This window comes from Somniosus microcephalus, chromosome 3, assembly GCF_052327205.1.
Source record: "Somniosus microcephalus isolate GS21.2 chromosome 3, FLI_Smic_1.0, whole genome shotgun sequence".
Classification (NCBI taxonomy): Eukaryota; Metazoa; Chordata; class Chondrichthyes; order Squaliformes; family Somniosidae; genus Somniosus; species Somniosus microcephalus.
Window position 1 is genome coordinate 1,797,064 of NC_140989.1, and position 16,014 is coordinate 1,813,077.

General features: G+C 51.2%; 1 long non-coding RNA gene across 1 annotated transcript; it reads left to right on the plus strand.

The window, feature by feature from the left end:
- Positions 1 to 1,221: 1,221 nt before the first annotated feature.
- LOC147120784 (uncharacterized) lies at positions 1,222 to 13,826 on the plus strand. The gene is made up of 4 exons (XR_015075348.1): positions 1,222 to 1,557; positions 3,062 to 3,082; positions 5,549 to 5,633; positions 13,744 to 13,826. It is a non-coding gene; the product is annotated as an uncharacterized LOC147120784 (long non-coding RNA).
- Positions 13,827 to 16,014: the final 2,188 nt, after the last annotated feature.

Here is a 16,014-nt window from a genome sequence, read left to right on the forward strand (position 1 = left end):
AGGTTGATGGGGGCGGGGGGGGAGAAGGAGAGGTTGATGGGCGGGGAGGGGAGAGAGGGAGAGGTTGATGGGGGGGAGAGAGGGAGGAGGGAGAGGTTGATGGGGGGAGAGAGGGAGGAGGGAGAGGTTGATGGGGGTGGGGGGGAGAGAGGGAGAGGTTGATGGGGGGTGGGGGTGAGAGAGGGAGAGGTTGATGGGGGGAGAGAGGGAGAGGTTGATGGGGGGTGGGGGGGAGAGAGGGAGAGGTTGATGGGGGGGGGGGAGAGAGGGAGAGGTTGATGGGGTTGGGGGGGAGAGAGGGAGAGGTTGATGGGGGTGGGGGGGAGAGAGGGAGAGGTTGATGGGGGGAGAGAGGGAGAGGTTGATGGGGGTGGGGGAGAGAGGGAGAGGTTGATGGGGGGGGAGAGAGGGAGAGGTTGATGGGGGGGCGGAGAGAGGGAGAGGTTGATGGGGGTGGGGAGAGAGGGAGAGGTTGATGGGGGTGGGGAGAGAGGGAGAGGTTGATGGGGGGTGGGGGAGAGAGGGAGAGGTTGATGGGGGGGGAGAGAGGGAGAGGTTGATGGGGGGGGGGAGAGAGGGAGAGGTTGATGGGGGGGGAGAGAGGGAGAGGTTGATGGGGTGGGGAGAGAGGGAGAGGTTGATTGGGGGGGGAGAGAGGGAGAGGTTGATGGGGGAGAGGGAGAGGTTGATGGGTGGGGAGGGGAGAGAGGGAGAGGTTGATGGGGGTGGGGAGAGAGGGAGAGGTTGATGGGCGGGGAGGGGAGAGAGGGAGAGGTTGATGGGGGGGTGAGAGAGGGAGGAGGGAGAGGTTGATGGGGCGGGGGAGGAGAGAGGGAGAGGTTGATGGGGGTGGGGAGAGAGGGAGAGGTTGATGGGGGTGGGGAGAGAGGGAGAGGTTGATGGGGGTGGGGAGAGAGGGAGAGGTTGATGGGCAGGGGGGGAGAGAGGGAGAGGTTGATGGGGGTGGGGAGAGAGGGAGAGGTTGATGGGCGGGGAGGGGAGCGAGGGAGAGGTTGATGGGCGGGGAGGGGAGTGAGGGAGAGGTTGATGGGGGGGAGAGAGGGAGAGGTTGATGGGGGAGAGAGGGAGGAGGGAGAGGTTGATGGGGGGGAGAGAGGGGGGAGGGAGAGGTTGATGGGGTGGGGGGGAGAGAGGGAGAGGTTGATGGGGGGGCGGAGAGAGGGAGAGGTTGATGGGGTGGGGAGAGAGGGAGAGGTTGATGGCGGGGGGCTGGTGGAGAGGGAAGAATCTGCCGTTTGGGACAGGAGTGCAGAGAGTGCAGAGAGACTGAGGTTCTTGGATATTGGTGTGTTGCTCTGCCTCCTGCAATCCAGCTCCGTTAACTGTTCCCATTCTCTCCACAGCTGCACTGCCAGTAACTCCGCAAGGAGCACTCCTACCAGCTAGCCGGCACTACGCAAGCGGCTGCCGCTCTGCCCGAAGGCCACGGACGGGGAAAGTGTGCTGGAGAAGGGTTCAGATAGCTCCTCAGAAAGGTTGTCCTGTGGCAACCAGTACAGCCACTCCACTCCCGGGCGCAACAGCAAGAACTCGCGGGTAAGAAGCCAGCGTATTTACCACCTACTCTCGGCACTGGGCAGGAAAGCTGTCTCAGACTCTGAATACATTGTCCTTTCCAGCAAATAATAGCTCCCTCAGAAGTCCAAAAGGAATACCAGCTAAATAAGGTGCTTGGCACATCTCTCGGCAGATTCTCTCAGCATCTCTTAAATTCTTGTTGATTAGTCAGGAGAAGATTCTCTTTGTCCTCTCTCGTTGTAATCTTTACCTAGCAGAGGTAGAAGGCACCTTAACAAGTACTAAGTATATCCAGGACACACAGTAAGAGGCTACTAGACTGATTCCTGGGATGAGAGGACTGTCCTATGAGGAGAGATTGAGTAGATTGGACCGATACTCTCTGGAGTTTAGAAGAATGAAAGGTGATCTCACTGAAACATATAAAATGATTATACGGCTTGACAGGGTAGATGATGAGAGGCTGTTTCCCCTGGCTGGACAGTCTAGAAGTAGGGGTCATCGTCTCGGGATAAGAGGTCGGCTGTTTAGGACTGAGCTGAGATATTTCTTGACTTTGGTGAATCTTTGGAATTCTCTGCCCCAGAGGGCTGTGGAGGCTGAGTCGTTGAGTATATTCAAGGCTGAGATCGATAGATTGTTGGACTCTCGGGGAATCGAGGGATATGGGGATTGGGCGGCCAAGTGGAGTTGAGGTCGATGATCAGCCGTGATCTCATTGAATGGCGGAGCAGGCTCGAGGGGCCGTATGTCCAACTTGTGCTCATATTTCTTATGTAAATCAGATATTTTTTATTAATTCCCGGTGTTAGATCAAGGTAATTTCAGTGGACCACACTGATCTGAGGTCAACACACTAAAATTAAAGTTTGCGAGTCCGGTGGTAAGTTTTAAATAGTCGATTTATTGCATCACTTGATTTACACTGTTTGACTTCCTTTATCCAACTAACAAGGATGTTCAAAATGGCTGGCTTTATACAGCAGCAGATGTACCCGCCCCCTTTATTACCACCGGACTTGCAAACTTTAATTTTGGTGTGTTGACCTCAGATCAGTGTGGTCCACTGAAATTACCTTGATCTAACACCCGGGTTGCAGGTGTCGCTGGCAAGGCCGGCATTTATTGCCCATCCCTAATTGCCCCTTGAGAAGGTGGCGGTGAGCCGCCGCCTTGAACCGCTGCAGTCCGTGTGGTGAAGGTGCTCCCACAGTGCTGTTAGGGAGGGAGTTCCAGGATTTCGACCCAGCGACGATAAAGGAATGGCGATATATAGACAGGATGGTGTGTGACACATCTGCGCCATTTCTCACATTGTGTTCAATAATGTTTGTGAGGAAGTTGTTCACTTTTTTTACCATTTACGTGCTTTTGACTCCAATCCTTTCCCCTCTCCTGCTATTTGATCTATAATCCCATCTTTTCCCCGCTCCTGCTATTTGCTCTGTAATCCAAACCTTTCCCCTCTTCCTTAAACACTTATCAATCACAGATTTATATTTTCTTTTCTTTTATCTTCCAGAAAATGCAGAGCTGGTACAACGTGAGTATAAAGTGCAATTCTTGATTTTTAATTCTGTGTTTTATGTCTGTGTTGCCTTGCGTTGGTTTGTGCTATTGTTAAATTACAGTTCGAGAACCATTGCTGTGGAATTGTGTGTCACGGTGGGATTAACTAATGCTGCTGCAAGACACGCCAGTATCTCTTTCTTGTCCTTTCTGGACATATGTTCTCATCAATGTGTCTCAAATTTGAGAGAATCCATCACGTCATCTGCATGGAATCTAGAGAACCGGGGAGCCCCTGAGCTGAGATTGTCCGATGGGTCAGAGGGTGAAATCTAAAGCTGGCACTGGCCAGAAGGAAGAGCAGCAGAGCCCAAGTCAAGGAGGCCCTTGCCAAAGGAAATGGCAGAGCCTTCGAACTTTTGCCTAAAAAGAGCCATACTGAAATCTCTGGATCTCATTTCCCTTGGGATTCCTGGATACCAAATAAATAGGGGCAATTTTCTTGGTCTAGACTGGATACAATCCCAGGCCCGATAGGTGTGTGCTGGGTTCTACGCCCAGGCACCATTCCACTTTCCTTATATATATCTGATTAGAGAAGAGTAGATCCCAGCTAATCACTTATTGATGAGTAAATAAGTGCAGTACTGAGGGAGGACCGCACTGTCGGAGGGGTAGTACTGAGGGAGCGCCGCACTGTCGGAGGGGCAGTACTGAGGGAGGACCGCACTGTCGGAGGGGTAGTACTGAGGGAGCGCCGCACTGTCGGAGGGGCAGTACTGAGGGAGGACCGCACTGTCGGAGGGGCAGTACTGAGGGAGCGCCGCACTGTCGGAGGGGTAGTACTGAGGGAGCGCCGCACTGTCGGAGGGGCAGTACTGAGGGAGGACCGCACTGTCGGAGGGGCAGTACTGAGGGAGCGCCGCACTGTCGGAGGGGTAGTACTGAGGGAGCGCTGCACTGTCGGAGGGGCAGTACTGAGGGAGCACCGCACTGTCGGAGGGGCAGCACTGAGGGAGCACCGCACTGTCGGAGGGGCAGCACTGAGGGAGCGCTGCACTGTCGGAGGGGCAGTATTGAGGGAGCACCGCACTGTCGGAGGGGCAGTACTGAGGGAGCGCCGCACTGATGGAGGGGCAGCACTGAGGGAGTGCCGCACTGTCGGAGGGGCGGTACTGAGGGAGTGCCACACTGTCGGAGGGTCAGTACTGAGGGAGTGCCGCACTGTCGGAGGGGTAATACTGAGGGAGCACCGCACTGTCGGAGGGGCAGTACTGAGGGAGCGCTGCACTGTCGGAGGGGGCAGTACTGAGGGAGCAGCGCACTGTCGGAGGGGCAGTACTGAGGGGAGCACTGCACTGTCGGAGGGGCAGTACTGAGGGAGCGCTGCACTGTCGGAGGGGCAGCACTGAGGGAGTGCCGCACTGTCGGAGGGGCAGTACTGAGGGAGTGCCACACTGTTGGAGGGTCAGTACTGAGGGAGCGCCGCACTGTTGGAGGCTCAGTACTGAGGGAGTGCCACACTGTCGGAGGGGCAGTACTGAGGGAGAGCCGCACTGTTGGAGGGGCAGTACTGGGGGAGCGCCGCACTGTCAGAGGGGCAGTACTGAGGGAGCGCCGCACTGTCGGAGGGGGCAGTACTGAGGGGGGGGCAGTACTGAGGGAGTGCCGCACTGTCGGAGGGGCAGTACTGAGGGAGCGCAGTTTGAGGGAGCGCCGCACTGTCGGAGGGGCAGTACTGAGGGAGCGCCGCACTGTCGGATGGGCAGTACTGAGGGAGTGCCGCACTGTTGGAGGGGCAGTACTGAGGGAGCGCCGCACTGTCGGAGGGGCAGTACTGAGGGGGGGGCAGTATTGAGGGAGCGCCGCACTGTCGGAGGGGCAGTACTGAGGGAGCGCAGTACTGAGGGGAGCGCCGCACTGTCGGAGGGGCTGCACTGAGGGAGTGCTGCACTGTCGGAGTTGCAGTCTTTCGGATGAGACGTTAACACGAGGGCCCCGCCTGCCATTTCAGGTGGATGCAAAAGTTCCCGCAGCCACTATTTCGAAGAAGCGCAGGATGTTGTCCAGTTGTCCTGGGGCCAATATTTATCCCTCAATCAACATCGCTAAAACAGAATATTGTTTGTGGGATCTTGTGCGCTAACTGGCCGATGGGCTGAGAGATGGTCACTGCAGTTAATGTGCTGTGATCGCGCTTCTCGTGACTCCAGTTGCATGTTCATTTCTTTTAATTGCCATCCTGCTTAAATTAACGTCGCTCAGTCATGCTAAGTCTAAGGTTTGCTTTGATTTCTGTTACATATTCCATTAGTTTTCCAAAAAGGAGAAGGATTGAACTGTGTGTCTCCTTCATATTGCAAGATGCATGGAAATCATTTTAGAGCCTGCATTTTCAGTGACTTGACAGCTGTGTACGTATTTGTAATAAGGTTGATTGGATAGGAAGAGCGGTGTTTGATACAGATATTCCTCTGGAGAAATTGTATCTTTCTTCCAGGTGTTGAGCCCCACATACAAACAGCGGAACGAAGACTTTCACAAACTGTTCAAGAAGCTGCCCGATTCAGAGCGACTGATTGAGGGTGAGGCCGATTGTGGGTGTGAGGCGGGTGTTGGGCGGGGCCGGCGGTGGGCGAGGCAGAGTGTAGGTTCGAGTGACAGTAGGGTATTGATGAGAGTCACGTTTTGTTTGAGGGGGAAACAGTGAGCCTCAATGTTGACATCAGAAATACTTGTTCTGACTGTAGATTTTGACCCAGGGGTACAGGCTGGGGCTGACTGTAGATACTGACACAGGGGTACAGGCTGGGGCTGACTGTAGATACTGACCCAGGGGTACAGGCTGGAGCTGACTGTAGATACTGACCCAGGGGTACAGACTGGGGCTGACTGTAGATACTGACGCAGGGGTACAGGCTGGGGCTGACTGTAGATACTGACCCAAGGGTACAGACTGGAGCTGACTGTAGATACTGACCCAGGGGTACAGGCTGGAGCTGACTGTAGATACTGACCCAGGGGTACAGGCTGGGGCTGACTGTAGATACTGACACAGGGGTACAGGCTGGGGCTGACTGTAGATACTGACCCAGGGGTACAGGCTGGAGCTGACTGTAGATACTGACCCAGGGGTACAGACTGGGGCTGACTGTAGATACTGACGCAGGGGTACAGGCTGGGGCTGACTGTAGATACTGACGCAGGGGTACAGACTCGGGCTGACTGTAGATATTGACCCAGGGGTACAGACTGGGGCTGACTGTAGATACTGACCCAAGGGTACAGACTGGAGCTGACTGTAGATACTGACCCAGGGGTACAGGCTGGAGCTGACTGTAGATACTGACCCAGGGGTACAGGCTGGGGCTGACTGTAGTTACTGACCCAGGGGTACAGGCTGGGGCTGACTGTAGATACAGACCCAGGGGTACAGACTGGGGCTGACTGTAGATACTGACCCAGGGGTACAGACTGGATCTTACTGAAGATACTGACCCAGGGGTACAGGCTGGGGCTGACTGTAGATTCTGACCCAGGGGTACAGACTGGGGCTGACTGTAGTTACTGACCCAGGGGTACAGGCTGGGGCTGATTGTAGATACTGACCCAGGGGTACAGACTGGGGCTGACTGTAGATACTGACCCAGGGGTACAGGCTGGAGCTGACTGTAGATACTGACCCAGGGGTACAGGCTGGGGCTGACTGTAGATACTGACCCAGGGGTACAGGCTGGGGCTGACTGTAGATACTGACCCAGGGGTACAGACTGGGGCTGACTGTAGATACTGACCTAGGGGTACAGACTGGGGCTGACTGTAGATACTGACCCAGGGGTACAGACTGGGGCTGATTGTAGATACTGACCCAGGGGGTACAGGCTGGTGCTGACTGTAGATACTGACCCAGGGGTACAGACTGGGGCTCATTGTAGATACTGACCCAGGGGTACACACTGGGGCTGACTGTAGATACTGACCCAGGGGTACAGACTGGGGCTGATTGTAGATACTGACCCAGGGGTACAGGCTGGTGCTGACTGTAGATACTGACCCAGGGGTACAGGCTGGTGCTGACTGTAGATACTGACCCAGGGGTACAGACTGGGGCTGACTGTAGATACTGACCCAGGGGTACAGACTGGAGCTGACTGTAGATACTGACACAGGGGTACAAGCTGGGGCTGACTGTAGATTCTGACCCAGGGGTACAGGCTGGAGCTGACTGTAGATACTGACCCAGGGGTACAGGCTGGGGCTGATTGTAGATACTGACCCAGGGGTACAGACTGGGGCTGACTGTAGATACTGACCCAGGGGTACAGGCTGGAGCTGACTGTAGATACTGACCCAGGGGTACAGGCTGGGGCTGACTGTAGATACTGACCCTGGGGTACAGACTGGGGCTGACTGTAGATACTGACCCAGGGGTACAGACTGGGGCTAACTGTAGATACTGACCCAGGGGTACAGACTGGGGCTGATTGTAGATACTGACCCAGGGGTACAGGCTGGTGCTGACTGTAGATACTGACCCAGGGGTACAGACTGGGGCTGATTGTAGATACTGACCCAGGGGTACAGACTGGGGCTGACTGTAGATACTGACCAAGGGGTACAGACTGGGGCTGATTGTAGATACTGACCCAGGGGTACAGGCTGGTGCTGACTGTAGATACTGACCCAGGGGTACAGGCTGGTGCTGACTGTAGATACTGACCCAGGGGGTACAGACTGGGGCTGACTGTAGATACTGACCCAGGGGTACAGGCTGGAGCTGACTGTAGTTACTGACCCAGGGGTACAGACTCGGGCTGACTGTAGATACTGACCCAGGGGTACAGGCTGGAGCTGACTGTAGATACTGACCCAGGGGTACAGACAGGTGCTGACTGTAGATACTGACCCAGGGGTACAGACTGGGGCTGACTGTAGATACTGACCCAGGGGTACAGACTCGGGCTGACTGTAGACACTGACCCAGGGGTACAGGCTGGAGCTGACTGTAGTTACTGACCCAGGGGTACAGACTGGGTCTGACTGTAGTTACTGACCCAGGGGTACAGACTCGGGCTGACTGTAGATACTGACCCAGGGGTACAGGCTGGAGCTGATTGTAGATACTGACCCAGGGGTACAGACTGGGGCTGACTGTAGATACTGACCCAGGGGTACAGACTGGGGCTGACTGTAGATACTGACCCAGGGGTACAGACTCGGGCTGACTGTAGATACTGACCCAGGGGTACAGACTGGGGCTGACTGTAGATACTGACCCAGGGGTACAGGCTGGAGCTGACTGTAGATACTGACCCAGGGGTACAGACTGGGGCTGACTGTAGATACTGACCCAGGGGTACAGACTGGGGCTGACTGTAGATACTGACCCAGGGGTACAGACTGGGGCTGACTGTAGATACTGACCCAGGGGTACAGGCTGGGGCTGACTGTAGATACTGACCCAGGGGTACAGACTGGGGCTGACTGTAGATACTGACCCAGAGGTACAGGCTGGGGCTGACTGTAGATACTGACCCAGGGGTACAGACTGGGGCTGACTGTAGTTACTGACCCAGGGGTACAGACTGGGGCTGACTGTAGATACTGACGCAGGGGTACAGGCTGGGGCTGACTGTAGATACTGACCCATGGGTACAGACTGGGGCTGACTGTAGTTACTGACCCAGGGGTACAGACTGGGGCTGGCTGTAGATATTGACCCAGGGGTACAGGCTGGTGCTGACTGTAGATACTGACCCAGGGGTACAGACTGGGGCTGACTGTCGATACTGACGCAGGGGTACAGACTGGGGCTGACTGTAGTTACTGACCCAGGGGTACAGACTGGGGCTGACTGTAGATATTGACCCAGGGGTACAGGCTGGTGCTGACTGTAGATACTGACCCAGGGGTACAGACTGGGGCTGACTGTAGATACTGACCCAGGGGTACAGACTGGGGCTGACTGTAGATACTGACCCAGGGGTACAGGCTGGGGCTGACTGTAGATACTGAGTCAGGGGTACAGGCTGAAGCTGACTGTAGATACTGACCCAGGGGTACAGGCTGGTGCTGACTTTAGATACTGACCCAGGGGTACAGGCTGGGGCTGACTGTAGATACTGACCCAGGGGTACAGGCTGGGGCTGACTGTAGATACTGACCCAGGGATACAGACTGGTGCTGACTGTAGATACTGACCCAGGGGTACAGACTGGGGCTGACTGTAGATACTGACCCAGGGGTACAGGCTGGGGCTGACTGTAGATACTGACCCAGGGATACAGGCTGGGGCTGACTGTAGATACTGACCCAGGGGTACAGACTGGGGCTGACTGTAGATACTGACCCAGGGGTACAGACTCGGGCTAGGTGATGTTTGCAGTGTGATATAACATGTATTAATTGTCTTTCATGAATGGGGAGTGATGTTACAATTGGTTGATATTTTCCTGTGCGCGGTATTTAGTGTACTGATGGATGCGTCCGCATCAAATTCCGTTTTTTGTTGCTCCTTTTGACCTCTGTTGAGCCCAGCGCTGCTCGGGCCTCTCAGCGCTGCTCGGGATCCTTGGTGCTCACTCGTCCGACAGCTGCCTGTGGACGGAAGCTACTTTCACCTCTCCTGTGACTTGTGTCAGGTGTAAATCAAGGATCTGGTGAGAAAAGGAGCCGAATGATTCTGGTGCAACCCAAATTGAACAAAGGTCTTCGTTGCATTTGCTGCTACCTGCCCACAATTTATCAGACACTGAATTCACCCTGGCGTGATGGGATTTTAAATCTTGACTTTAAATGGCTGTTCACTCCTCCTCTATAACCATGTCCCAAATAACAGGACTCCCGTCCTCTATAACCATGTCCCTAGTAACAGGACTTCCGTCCTCTATAACCATGTCCCCAGTAACAGGACTCCCGTCCTCTATAACCATGTCCCCAGTAACAGGACAACCGTCCTCTATAACCATGTCCCTAGTAACAGAACTCCCGTCCTCTATAACCATGTCCCCAGTAACAGGACTCCCGTCCTCTATAACCATGTCCCCAGTAACAGGACTCCCGTCCTCTATAACCATGTCCCCAGTAACAGGACTCCCGTCCCCTATAACCATGTCCCCAGTAACAGGACTCCCGACCTCTATAACCATGTCCCCAGTAACAGAACATAAGAAATAGGAGCAGGAGTAGGCCAGTCGGCCCCTCGAGCCTGCTCCGCCATTCAATAAGATCATGGCTGATCTGATCCTAACCTCAAATCTACTTCCACTCTCCATCCCACCCGAACCCATGTGATCTCCCGGGAGAGGCGAAAAACCAGATAAAAAAAACCAGTGGCCAATTTGGGAGAAAAAATCTGGGAAATTCCTCTCCGACCCATCTAGGCGATCGAAACTCGTCCAGGAGATCACTCTGTCCCTGTATTTCCTGCAGTACTTACCTTCTGTAAAAGGTGATCTCCACCCAAGTCAGGAACAGGCCCAATTTACTCTTGAAGGACTAACACAGAATTAGAACACAAGAAGTAGGAGCAGAACCAGGCTACATGGCCCCTGGCCCGCTCCGCCACCCACAGGGCCATGACCATTCCGAACCTAGACTCATGTCCAATTTCCTGCCCGCTCCCCGTAACCCCTAATTCCCTTTACTTCTAGGAAACTGTCTATTTCTGTTTTAAATTTATTTAATGATGTAGCTTCCACAGCTTTCTGGGGCAGCAAATTCCACAGACCTACTACCCTGTGAGTGAAGATGTTTCTCCTCATCTCAGTTATGAAAGAGCAGCCCCTTATTCTAAGATTATGCCCCCAGTTCTAGTTTCACCCATCATTGGAAACATCCTCACCGCATCCACCCGATCAAGCCCCTTCACAATCTTATATGTTTCAATAAGATCGCCTCTCATTCTTCTGAACTCCAATGAGTAGAGTCCCAATCTACTCAACCTCTCCTCATATGTCCACCCCCTCATCCCCGGGATTAACCGAGTGAACCTTCTTTGTCCTGCCTCGAGAGCAAGTATGTCTTTTCTTAAGTATGGACACCAAAACTGTATGCAGTATTCCAGGTGCGGTCTCACCAATACCTTGTATAACTGCAGCAATACATCCCTGTTTTTATATTCTATCCCCCTAGCAATAAAAGCCAACATTCCATTGGCCTTCTTGATCACCTGCTGCACCTGCATACTAACTTTTTGAGTTTCGTGCACCAGGACCCCCAGATCCCTTTGTACTGCAGTACTTTCCAGTTTCTTGCCATTAAGATAATAACTTGCTCTATGATTTTTCCTGCCAAAGTGCATAACCTCACACTTTCCAGTATTGTATTCCATCTGCCAAATCTCTGCCTACTTACTTAGCCTGTCTATGTCCCCTTGCAGGTTTTTTATGTCCTCCTCACTCACTACTTTCCCTCCCATCTTAGTATCATCTGCAAACTTTGATATGTTACACTCGGTCCCCTCCTCCAAATCGTTAATATAGATTGTAAAGAGTTGGGGACCCAGCACTGACCCCTGCGGAACACCACTAGTTACTGATTGCCAGTCTGAGAATGAACCATTTATCCCAACTCTCTGCCTTCTGTTAGATAGCCAATCCTCTATCCATGCCAGAATATTACCCCCAATCCCGTGATTTTTTATCTTAAGCAATAATCTTTTGTGTGGCACCTTATCAAATGCCTTTTGGAAGTCTAAATACACTACGTCCACTGGTTCCCCTTTATCCACCCTATATGTTACTTCCTCAAAGAACTCCAGCAAATTTGTCAAACATGACTTCCCCTTCATAAAACCATGCTGACTTTGTCTTATTAAATTATGATTATCCAAATGTCCTGTTACTGTCTCCTTAATAATGGACTCCAAAATTTTACCTGCCACAGATGTTAGGCTAACCGGTCTATAGTTTCCAGCCTTCTGTCTACTGCCTTTTTTAAATAAGGGTGTTACATTAGCAGTTTTCCAGTCTGCCGGGACCTTTGCCGAGTCCAGGGAGTTTTGGAAAATTATTACCAATGCATCCACAATCCCTACCACCACTTCCCTCAAGACCCTAGGATGTAAGCCATCAGGTCCAGGTGATTTATCCGGCTTGAGTCCCATTATTTTACCGAGTACCACTTCCTTAGTGATTTTTATCGTGTTTAGCTCCTCCCCCCCTTTAGCCCCCTGTTTGTCCAGTGTTGGGATATTCTTAGTGTCTTCTACTGTAAAGAGTGATATAAAATATTCATTCAGTGTTTTTGCCATCTCCATATTTCCCACCATTAATTTCCCGGTCTCATCCTCTAAGGGACCAACATTTACTTTAGCCACCCTTTTTCTTTTTATATAACTATAAAAACTCTTACTATCTGTTTTTATATTTTTTGCCAATTTACTTTCATAATCTATCTTCCCTTTCTTAATCTTTTTGTCATTTTTTGCTCTCTTTTAAAGTTTTCCCAATCCTCTATCCTCCCACTAGATTTGGCTACCTTATATGCCCTTGTTTTTAGTCGAATACTATCCTTAATTTCTTTACTTAGCCACGGATGGCTGTCTTTTCTTTTACACCCTTTTCTTCTCAGTGGAATATATATTTTTTGGAAGTTGTAAAATAACTCCTTAAATGTACACCACTGATCATGTATCGTCTTACCCTTTAATCTATTTTCCCAATCCACTCTACTCAATTCCGCTCTCATACCTTCATAGTCTCCTTTATTCAAGCTTAGCATGCTTGTTTGAGATCCAACCTTCTCACCCTCGAATTGAATATGGAATTCAACCATGTTATGTCCAAGGGGATCCTTTACTAGGACATTTTTAATTAATCCTGTCTCGTTACACAGGACCAGATCTAAGGTTGCTTGCCCCCTGGCCGGTTCAGTTACATACTGCTCAAGAAATCCATCCCTAATACACTCAATTAACTCATCCTCAAGGCAGCCCTGCCCAATTTGATTTGTCCAATTAATATGATAGTTAAAATCCCCCATAATTATAGATGTTCCCTTATTACAAGCCTCAACTATTTCCTGATTGATACTCCGTCCAACAGAGTTGCCACTGTTCGGAGGCCTATAGACTACGCCCACTAGTGTTTTTTTCCCCTTATTATTCCTTACCTCCACCCAAACTGTTTCATTATCCTGATCTTTTGACCCAATATCATTTCTCTGTATTACAGTGATTCCTTCCTTTTGGACTCCCCAGCCTTCGGGAACATCCTTCCTGCATCTAGTCTGTCCAGTCCTGTCAGAATTTTATAAGTTTCAATGAGATCCCCTCTCATTCTTCTAAACTCCAGCGAGTATAAGCCCAATCGACCTAATCTCTCCTCATACGTCATTCCTGCCATCCCAGGTATCAGCCTGGTGAATCTTCGCTGAACTCCCTCCATGGCAAGAACATCCTTCCTCAGATAAGGCGACCAAAACTGCACACAATACTCAAGATGTGGTCTCACCAAGGCCCTGTACAACTGCAGCAAGATATCCTTGTTCCTGTACTTGAACCTTCTTGCTATGAAGGCCAACATACCATTTGCCTTCTTAACCGTCTGCTGCACCTGTTACCTGGGGAGAAAGCTAGTTATCACCGGCAAGCTCCAAATAATGCAGATTGTCAACAGGTTAGATGAGTGTACCTTTGTCGTCAGTGTGTGTGAACTAACAGCTCCCTCCATTTCCGGTTATTTATTTGATTAGGCACATGATACTGATGCAGAGTCTCTTGTCGGGTTTCTCGAAGGCATCAAATGGATTCTTCGGGAAGTTGGGAGATTGTGAACCGTTTGAGTGATAGCTGGGACTTGACGGAGAAGGAGACCATCAATGGGGAATGACGTTAGACCTAAGCAGCTCAGCTAGCCTGAATCTCCCACCTCTGTCAGGACAAACTGCTCATGACACTGCACTATATCTCAAGGAGGTGGATGGATACTGGCGAGATGATGTACTTCGCTGATGCACTGGTCATCAATCAGTCTTGTGCATCTATGTTGATTTTCCTTCTATGCTGGATTATGAAGTAGTATCGATAAGTATTTCTGGTGTGTTTTTAGCTGCCATTCTGAACTGTTCCCTTGAGCAGTATTTATTTGCAGGGTGGAGCCAATACAATGCATCAATACATGGGTGCCATGGAGTGGAGGGGAACAGGCTTGATTTTCCCCTCCCTTTGTTTCCCACTATGCAGTAAGGCTCTAGGAAAGAATCAGGCCACGGGTGGAGGCCGGACATCTCTACCTAAGGATGCAATAAAATAGGACAGATCATAATTACCTTGGTCCCAGGAGAATGCCTGCGTCCATAGCCCCGTCCGTGACCCAGTGACAACCGGGGACAAAATAGGAGAATCCATCAAATCACAAAAAACGTGCAGTGCATATTAATTGTGCTGTGGTGCTCTTCACCCCCCCGCAGATTTTACACTGTCTTCAGAATCTACTCTTCCAGCTTATGAACATTTCTGTTTGAATTTATCCAGTGAAATGTCTTCATTAAAATGAACTGTGAAAGGAAACACCTCTTCAACCTTCTTTTCCAATTTTTTACGTTTGATACTTGTGTGATATTTGGGTTGTTTATTGACCAGTGTCTGAGAGAACAGAATTTGGATTTCCTTTTCTCCCTGTGCCAGGTCCTCTGACAAATTTCCCTTTCGCCTCTTTGCCCATCCTCTCTCCACCCTCTTTGTATCTAGCTTCCGACTCTGTGCCCAGCATGGTCTTGGCACTTTCAGCATCATGCCCGTGTCCCGTGATGACAAGTGAAAGTCTGCATTTGAAGTTTTGCATTCTTTGTTTATTCTGAAATATATGGTTGGAGCGGTTGAGTCTCTCATTGATGATATCGATTGTGTTATTAATTCATGTTTATCTGAGAGGGAACACAAAAACAAGAAGAGCAGAAAAAGGATTAACTTAGAGGAGGGATCCCCTGGAAAGACTGTACCACTCTTTGGAGGAGACAAACATTCCTGCATTTAGGCACACAGCCTTATTTTCAAAGGCTGCATTCCATCAGCAGAGCTTTGTACACTGCCAACATGTGTCGGGAAACTAGTTGGATCTCGAGTGTAAGAAGCTCTCTGTATCTGATTTTCCTGGCAACATTTTGGGTTGGTTTTAGAGACTTGCTTCTGGCATCTACCCACCCATTTAATCTCCTCCCACAGTCCATGTACACTCTCCCCTATCATGGACTCCACCCACCCATTTAATCTCCTCCCACAGCCCATGGACACTCTCCCCTATCATGGACTCTACCCACCCATTTAATCTCCTCCCACAGCCCATGTACACTCTCCCCTATCATGGACTCTACCCACCCATTTAATCTCCTCCCACAGCCCATGGACACTCTCCCCTATCATGGACTCCACCCACCCATTTAATCTCCTCCCACAGCCCATGTACACTCTCCCCTATCATGGACTCTACCCACCCATTTAATCTCCTCCCACAGCCCATGTACACTCTACACTATCATGGACTCTACCCACACATTTAATCTCCTCCCACAGCCCATGTACACTCTCCCCTATCATGGACTCTACCCACCCATTTAATCTCCTCCCACAGCCCAGGGACACTCTACACTATCATGGACTCTACCCACCCATTTAATCTCCTCCCACAGCCCATGTACACTCTCCCTATCATGGACTCTACCCACCCATTTAATCTCCTCCCACAGCCCATGTACACTCTCCCCTATCATGGACTCCACCCACCCATTTAATCTCCTCCCACAGCCCATGTACACTCTCCCCTATCATGGACTCTACCCACCCATTTAATCTCCTCCCACAGCCCATGTACACTCTACACTATCATGGACTCTACCCACACATTTAATCTCCTCCCACAGCCCATGTACACTCTACACTATCATGGACTCTATCCACCCATTTAATCTCCTCCCACAGCCCATGTACACTCTCCCCTATCATGGACTCTACCCACCCATTTAATC